Source organism: Quercus suber, unplaced genomic scaffold (assembly GCF_002906115.3).
Source record: "Quercus suber isolate HL8 unplaced genomic scaffold, Cork oak 2.0 scaffold_752, whole genome shotgun sequence".
NCBI lineage: Eukaryota > Viridiplantae > Streptophyta > Magnoliopsida > Fagales > Fagaceae > Quercus > Quercus suber.
The window spans coordinates 63985-73223 of NW_027070188.1; the positions used below are offsets into that span (position 1 = coordinate 63985).

General features: G+C 36.0%; 1 protein-coding gene across 2 annotated transcripts in view; it reads left to right on the plus strand.

Annotated features, from left to right (window-relative positions):
• Positions 1-7243: 7243 nt before the first annotated feature.
• LOC112005650 (uncharacterized) overlaps positions 7244-9239 on the plus strand; it is a 21210-nt gene continuing 19214 nt past the window's right edge. Inside the window, exon 1 of one of the 2 annotated variants that reach the window (XM_065766861.1) lies at positions 7244-7700. The gene's annotated coding sequence lies outside the window, so the exon portion shown is untranslated. The remainder of the gene's footprint in view (positions 7701-9239) is intronic. The other variant, XM_024037940.2, reaches the window with a different exon arrangement.

Genomic DNA, 9239 nt, shown 5'->3' on the forward strand with positions numbered 1-9239 from the left:
GAGGTAGAAAGAGGACTTGTGATGAGGAACTCAAAAAATACAATACCAAAATGTATCAACCTAAAGGAACATAAAAAATAATCAACCTAAAGGGGGGAGAGAGAGAGAGAGAGAGAGAGAGAGAGAGAGAGAGAGAGAGAGAGAATAATGGGCCGAATGGACCAAAGTGGATAAAATGGACGGAAGTGAACTGAATGGGACCAAATGAATCAAGCGGACTGAATTAGACCAAATGGACTAAAGTGGACTAAAATGGACCACTTGGACTGAAATACTACACTACAATGATGTGGCTCAATAATAGCGTATAAATGCTATGTTTCAGCTTTTAAATATTATATATGAGTCTCGTTAATGGATACCCTTAGGCCATTTGTTAATATACCATTTTAGGAAAGTTTTGGTATCACTTTTATTGGAAATATAAAAAAACTGTCAAAAAAATTAATTGTTTTTTTTTCTATTTTCCATAAAAAATTCTAAAAATATTTCATAAACCAATGCTCTTAGGGCACCGTTAACTTTTCCCATATATATGTATGTATGTATGTATGTGTGTAGATTTATTTTTCATGTATTTGCAAACTTGAAAACAACTTCACCAAACACCATACCAATAATTAAAATTGTCACCAATCATATGTTTTCATTCATTTCAATTTTGTAGGACCCTTTTTTTTTTTTGGAAATGTTCCTTAAGCCTAAGCCCAATACAATCCTATGGGTCTGTTAAAGGGTTGGAGGAATTGTGAGATATTGAGGGAGGGAATTGAGCTTAGTCCCACTATGGCCAATTAGGTAGTTCTAGCGAACCAATATGTGCACAAGTAGGTCCAAGAAATGCAACAATATAGAAATATATTTGCAAGAATCACCCTATATTGAAGTACAGCTCCCAAGTAATAATACAAATAAAGGGCACTATTTTTCTGGGAACTTGACCTAAGTTCTATACTTTCTCTATTATTGCCAATTTTCTCTCTTGCTCTTTGCTTTTCTTTCTTCTACTGTTTCTCTTTTTCGTACTCTACTTTTTTCTTGTTCCTCTTCTATGGTCAATTCCTCCCCTTTTATGCTGATCTTGGTTGGCCTAAAATTACTATTTTCTCCCTTCTTCTTGATCTTGCCATTTTCCCTTGGACCAAGGTCCTATGTGCTTTCTTTCTCATCTTTGTTCTTATTTCGTTTTCTTGGGAACTCATGTATAAAAGTATTTTGATTGCGTTCCTTTCATGGAAGTTAACTTTCCTAGGCAATCCAAGTGTCAACCTAGGTCAACAAAAGGGGCTTTTGCTAAAGATTGGGAGAGAGACATTTCAAAGGTTCCTTTGGGTTGATGGTGACTTCTCATTTTTACAGGGACCCTAAAACTGCCAGCGGGGAAAACTCCTAGTAGCTCCTCAGAACTTTAAGTCACCGGTTCAATCTTCCTTGGGTGTGTATTGGTGATTTTAACAAGATTTTGTTTGCAAATGAGAAACAAGGGTGGTTGGCAAGACCAGAGAGACAAATGCAAGGGTTTAGGGAGGCTCTAGATTATTGCAGATTGAAGGACATGGGGTTTAATGGTTTTCCATTTACATGGTGTAATAGATGACCCAATGATCAGAATGTGTGGATTGGTTTGGATAGAGGTGTATCTTCAGTTGACTAGATGTTAACATTCCCTGTTGCTCGTATTCATCACTTGGATGCCTTCCACTCCGATCACAAGCCACTGGTTCTTTGTGAAGATTCTGAATTCAAACGATTTTATAAAAAAAGGGCAATCCTTCTAGTTTGAGGCAATGTGGTTAAAGGATAATTCTTATGAGGAGGTGATATGCAAGTTGTGGGGTCAAGGGCAACAATCAAGGATGACTTGGGAGTTTAATAGGAAGATTTTTGCATGTCAAGAAAATCTTAAAACTTGGAACAAGCACTCATTTGGCCATGTTAGTAATACACTTAAGAAAAAATTTACAAAGTTGAAGTCAACACGAGGAAGGTGGCGGGTACTTAACAGATCCAGCTCGGGTTCACCATCTGAGGGAGGAATTCCAAAAATTGTAATCTAAAGAAGAGTGTATGTGGAAGCAGAGGTCTAGAAATTCTTGGCTCATAGAAGTAGATAAAAATACTAAGTACTTTTACTGCAAAGCTAATCAAAGGAATTATTAGAATCTAATTTTGGGTCTAGAGGATGAAGCCGGTTCTTCGGTGGAGAATGAGACAGAAATGAGCTGTGTGGTTGAGAGGTATTTTCAAGATATATTCACTAGTTCCAATCCATCAAGTTTCGGCACTATCTTAGGTGGCATCCAACATACTGTGGTTGATGATCTTAATCCTAACATGGGTGGAGATTTCCTAGCTATTGAGGTCCAACAAGCCCTTAGTCAAATGGCTTGGCTCACAGCACCAGGGCCTAATAGTATGTCTCCGGTTTACCTGTTACTTTTGATGTCCCAGCGCCCACAAGCAAACCACTTCAGGTATATCATCGATGGCCGAGGACTAATTTAGTTATTCCTACTACGTCTGTTCCTCACCACCAATTGTCTACTAGTCCCCATGTGCCCCCTCAATTCCTATTGAGATTGAGAAGGGGTCCATAGGCTTCTCTCTCAAGAAAGCGGGTCTTAGTGGGTAGTAAAGTGCCAAGCGTACTCCCTGCAAAGGTATAATACCCCTTTATTGGCATGAGGAACTGGGCTCCCAATTCTTCATCCTCCCTTTTGAGCTATAAGACCAGGCAAGGGATCCCAGGCGGCAGAAGATGCTGGCGTGAAGAGTGAGGCTGACCTATAACATCNTAAACAAATAAGCTACTCTAACCCATAATCATTATAACACAGTAGTAAAATGAAAGGTAAAAGAGTAAGGAAGAAGAATGAAAATACAAGAAAACACGTCGATGTGTTATCGAAGAGGAAACCAAAGAACTCGATGAAAAACCTCTCCGCCTCCCTTCAAGCGGTAATCGATCCATTAGACAATTAGTTGGGATATATGGGTTAGCTCTAAGCCTAATCTACCCAATGTACCTAAGCCCTCCAAGTTCCTACTCCAATAAGGCTTCTCGGAACCGTGTCTTGTCTAGCTCTCCGGATTCCGCAATACGCCCAATTGCATCCGCCAAAATTTGGCTTCTTCCAATACTTCCCAGTAGCACCAAAACCTCACTTGACACTCTAAAAGGATGTGGTAAGTGTTTGGGCTATCAACCTCTCAATAGCATAGAAATGGAGAGGTAAGAGTTGAGGAAAATCCATAAGCAATTGTGTAGAGAAATGTGGGTATAACAATCTCTAACTCTCAAGATTTGTGGCTAGGGTTTTCTCTCTGAAACACTCCTCAACATTTGTAGGTAATGATGGTATATATAGTGTGGATACAGAAAGTGTGTATCAGATAGGACAATCTGGCAAAACAGTATGCTTCGCGAAACACAGTTGTCTCCATCCTGGCCTAACTCTTCACATTCTAATCATGTGCAGGGCACATGCATCATTTCGCAAGATGCTTAGTCGCGAGCTACTCGTGAAAACTCTTCAGTTTTCAATTTGCTTAAGTTTTCACATTCTCTCTCTCTCACTCAAAACCCTTACAATTAAATCCCACAATAAATACAGGGTACAAAAAATTAAATAAATTACAATCAAATTTGGCACAGAATAAAAACCAACAAAACATATAGTTGTAAATTACAACTTTACAGTTTTGACCAAATCTATTCTAGATTCACAAAGTGCTTTCCTTTCAGGAAGACTTATTACTGATAACATCTTGGTGGCATTTGAAACTCTCCACTACCTCAAAAGGAAGACATAAGGAATTATGGGGTATATGGCTCTTAAATTGGATATGAGCAAAGCGTATGATTGGGTTGAATGGGAATTTCTGGAGAGAATAATGACCCATCTTGGGCTTGAGGAGAGAATGGTAAGGCTTATTATGTCATGTTTGAGATCTGTGTCTTACTCTATTTTGCTTAATGGTCAACCGGTAAGTAACATCAGGACATCTAGGGGTCTTCATCAAGGTGATCCATTATCTCCATACTTGTTTATGATGTGTGCAATGGGTTTACAAAGTTTATTTCAACAAGTTGAGGTGAATGGGGAGATTAGTGGGGTTGTTATTTGCAAAAATGATCCATGGATTTCCTGTCTATTTTTTGCGGATGATAGTGTATTATTCTGTCTTGCAACAAAAGCAGAATGTCAGAAGATCGTAGAGATTTTGGCCATCTATGAGAGAGGTTCAAGCCAAAAAATAAATAGGGAAAAGACCAATACTTTCTTTAGCTTAAATACATCTCAACCACTCCAATCCCAAATCCAATAGCTACTAGGTGTCCTGGCAATTCGTTAATATGAAAAATACTTGGGGTTACTAGCTTTGGTGGGTAGAGGTACGAAATATAGCTTCATCTATTTGTAGGAAAGGTGTGAAAGAATTGCAAGGATGGAAAGAGAAGTTACTTTCTCAAGCGGGTAGGGAAGTCCTTATCAAATCTGTCATCCAAGCCATTCTGACGTACACCATGAGCCGTTTTAAACTTCCCAAAGGTCTATTAAAGAATTGGAAGTGTTGATCCGCAAGTTTTGGTGGGGTATAATGGAGACTCGAGGAAAGTGCATTGGGTCAAATGGAGAGGCTTTGTGAGGCTAAAGAAGTGGGCGGGTTGGTTTTAAAGAAATTGAAAAATTCAATGAAGCCCTTTTAGCTAAACAAGTTCAGAGAATGATCAATAATCCGGATTCATTGTGCAATAAAGTTTTTAAGGTGAGATTTTTTCCCAACTGCTCTATTCTTGTGGCAAAAGATTCATTCATCGTGTCTTATGCTTGGGAGAGCATAATTAGTGCTAGAGATGTTATCCGAAGAGGAATGGTTTGGCGAGTGGGTGATGGACAATTGATTCGAATAAAGGAGGACAGATGGCTCCCTGTGGGAACTAGCAGTGCTGTTATTTCTCCCTTACCCTCTGTTTTGCCCAAGACTAAGGTGAGTGAATTGATCATTTTGATTACATGGAAAACAGAGAGAGTTAAGCAGATGTTCCTCCCCCATGAAGCACCTATGATTCTGGGAATTCCTCTTAGCTTGAGGAAACCCCTTGATCGAGTGGTTTGGGCTCATACTCCATCCAGTGAATTTTCAACTAGTAGAGCTTATAAGCTTTGGGTGCTTCGGCCTCAGTCAACAATGCAGAAGTTCTTCAGGGTTGCTCAAGAACACTTTTGGAATGGGGTATGGCAGCTGTGTGTACCCAACAAGATTAAACATTTCATTTGGAGGGCCTGTAATAGTGCCTTGCCAACAAAAAGTAATCTCTTCTGAAGACAAATTACTACCTCTGACACTTGTGAGCTATGCAATGGTGCACCTAAGGATGTCTCGCATGCGGTCTGGAGCTGCAAAGAATTGGAGGTTGTGTGGAGTCCAATGATTTACTTAACCATTTTCTGCAGGTTCAAGATGATTTTCGAAAGGAATTTTTTGCAATTTCTGCTTGGAGTTTGTGGAATAGACGAAATTCCCTCCACTTTGGGCGTGCTGTTCAACCTCTGTCCCGCATCTGCTCCTTGGCGGGCAACATGTTGTAGGAATTTCTGGCAGCTCAAGAAGAAAATCCAAAGGAAGCTCGAACTGCTATTCTTCCTCACTGGCAGCCTTCAGATGCAGACATTATCAAAATAAACTTTGATGCAGCAGTCTTCAAGGCGACAAACACAGCTGGGATTGGAGTTATTGCTCGGAACTAGTGTGGTGAGGTAGTCGGAGCTGTTGCTATGCCTATTCCTCTATCCACCTCGGTAGCTGATTTGGAAGCTCTAGCATGTCGTAGGGCAGTTCTGTTTGCTACTGAATTGGGACTTCAGAGAGTCATTTTTTGAAGGAGACTCGGCTTTGGTAATTAACGCTATCTTGCAAGGGAGTGCAGCGTTGTCTTCATATGTTAATATCGTCGAGGATATTCGTGGTTTATTGTCAGGTTTTCAAACTTCGGATGTTATGCATGTGCATCGCTCTTGTAATATGTTAGCAGATGCTTTAGCAAAAAAAAAAGCAAAGAAGCTTCTGGGGCCTCAGGTTTGGTTGGATGTTTTGCCTGAGGATATTGCCCAGTTAATTGGTTTTGATTTTGATGTAGCTAATATGTATTAATATTAACGTAAACTTAATTTAAAAATCTAATTTAGATGACTTCAAAAAAAAAAAAAAGGATAAAGTAACCACACAAAAAAAAAAACTAATATATATATATATATTTCTAATTTTATTTGTTGTTATTGACTTATTTAGATAAAGTAACAATAAGTATTGTTCAATTTTTTTTTTTATAAAGTAACAATTTTACTTTTAGCATAATTTAAACTGTAATTGTTGTTTTTTTTTTTGTGTGTGTATAAAGTATCAAATGATAGCTAATATGTATTAACATTAATGTAAACTTAATTAAAAAAAATTTAATTTAGATAATGTCAAAAAAGAAAAGAAAAGGATAAAGTAACCCAAAAAAAAACTAATATATATATATATATATATTATTTAACTAATGACAAATTTTGCTAAAAAATCCATGCAAGTTTGAAGAAAAGCATACAAATTTTGTTTCATGATATTGACAAAAAATAATATACAAAAAAAAAAGAATAAATCATCTTATGAATTTTGAAAGCATTTAGAACTACTAATTCAACCAAGAGTGTCATGAGTTTTTTTTTTTTTTTTTTTTTGAGAAACAAGTAGACACACACAAAGGAAAAGGAAATGAGTTTTAATACAAATACACACTACAATTCCACTCAAAAGTTATGGTGACTGTCATGAGTGAATCTTAGTGGTCCTATTTTGTAGCCCAAAAAAAAAACTTGTTTTTATTTTTTATATATAATTTTTATTTTGAAAATCTAATTTATAAGTGGATGAAATAATTTGAAAATCAATTGAACCTATTTTTTAGGTCATGTTTAGTTGAAGTTAGAGTTATATTTTTATTAGATTGTCCTTTAATTTTATTTTTATTTTTTTGAGAAATAATTACAACATACTGCTAACTTGAATCTTTTTTCTCTAGACTTCAAGCACTTTATATATAGAGAAGTGCCAATTTCAACTACAAAATCTTTGGTTATTTTTATTTTTACTTAAAAATAGGGGTTTAGGGATATTTTTGAAAAAAAAAAATCGGAAAAAAGTATCTTAAATAATAGTAAAGAAGTTGCTCAAAAAAAAAAAAAATAATAATTATTTTTAACCCAAAAATTTCAGCCAAAAAAAATATTCTTTTTCTCTCCCAAAAATACACGATGTCTTCCACTCTCTTTCCAGATTCTCTCATGCAACCATCTTCTTCCTGAAAATCAAAACCCTCTCCTTCCCCCAAAATCAAAACCCAAAATTCAGATGTCGCCGGTGTCATCGAGGAAGCTAGAAGCAATCCAAAATTTTTAACGCAACCTCTTAAGCAGCGCCTCTTCAATCTCAATCCCATCCAAGCCTCTCTTCCCCGCGGTTCGTTGAAGGCGAGAGTGACAGCGGCACCGCTGATTTTCTCTAATTTGTATCTGCTCGCCTTTTATATATATAAAACTAACACTGAGAGTGAAAGTCAGTAGGTAAAGACAGATCGAGAGAAGCAAGTCCGTAAGGCAGAGAGCCACCACCCACTGTCAAGCATCCATTCCGCCACCGTCAGACTGCTGCTGGTAATTATTTTCTGTTTTAAAATTTTGGACATTATGATTTAGGTTTTGGGTTTTTCTTGAGATTTGTTTTTTATTTAGCCGTTCGTGGTTGGTAGCGTTGGAGAATTGGAATTATTAGGATGAGAGGAAATGAGGATGGTATAACTCAAAAATCAAATTGTCTTTTTGTGGGTAATATTGTTGCATATTGCTATATGATTGAAATATTTGTGTTTTTGTGGGAATTTTTATTTTTGTTTTGAAAGTTGGGGTTGGTTACTATAGCTGTTGTTTGAGATTCCTAACAGGTGTTTGATAGAATGCCTGGGAGAGCTATACTCTCAGGTGATTGTTCTCCGTTAGTGTTGGCAGTAATAGTTTTAAAAACATGCATTTTTTGTTCATGGAATCTTTTAAACTCATAACCAATCTTTTAATACATGCATTGTACTTCTTTTAACCTCGTAAACTGAAGTACGATTCTCTTGGTTAAAAATTTCAAAGAACTTTTTGCCTATGCAGTTTTATGTTGTGAAAACACCAAAACCATGAATCACCTGAAAGTTTTGAGGAATTTGCTTGTGGAATCTTTTGATTTTCCTGCAGAATGTTGTGGCCCTTGTTTAAAAAATATTATTAAATTATGTTCGACTCTTGGCCTTTTGCTGTTTTTTTTTTTTTAATGAATTTTATTATTTTTGAAATTTTATTTAGCAATACTTATTATTATTATTGTTGTTGTTGTTGTTGTTATAATTTTTTGAAACTGCAATACTTGTTAATTTAATAATATGTAACATATATATAAATATTTTTTGCTTGAACTTTTGTGTGTAACTGTGTATATCTTAGACATTTGAGTCTAGACGTTTATTGTGAATTTCAGTCGGTAACAAAAACCCAACCCTTCCCCCCGCCCCCCCCCCTCTCTCGCTCTCGCTCTCTTTCTCGCTCTCTCTGTTCTTTGCTTGGTACGGTTTTTTTTTTTTTTTTTTCCGAAACTGAATTAAAGCTATACACATCTTGACATTATTGATATAAACCATTGATTATGTATTTTTAGTGTAAAATTACTTATCAAAAAATATATATTTTGAGTATAACTTGTCCTAAAACCCAACCCACCCTCCCAGATCTTCTTTATTTTTATTTTTCTCCTTGAAACAATAATCCACCTAGCTCTTGGTACCAATTACCATGTTGCAATGTCCTCATATTCTTAGCTCATTCATGCAAAAAAAATGTATGATATAATATTGTGGGTAATTGTTTAGTTACTTTAGTGGTTGATTTTGAACATAGCAAAACTAATTCTTCCAGAGTTTATAGTCATTAAGTGATTAAATTATTAACTAATATTACTATTAGTATAGGGCATTATAGATATAGAGATTTAAGAAAGGATATTACATGGAAGTACTGATATCTACCTTATCCAAAAAAATAAAATGACTTGACCTTGCAATTTTTGTGTTAAAATTGCAAAAGTAGGGCATATCTAATGTTATATGAATTATATAAAAAGTTTTATTTCAATTTATATGATAAATTTGATCATTG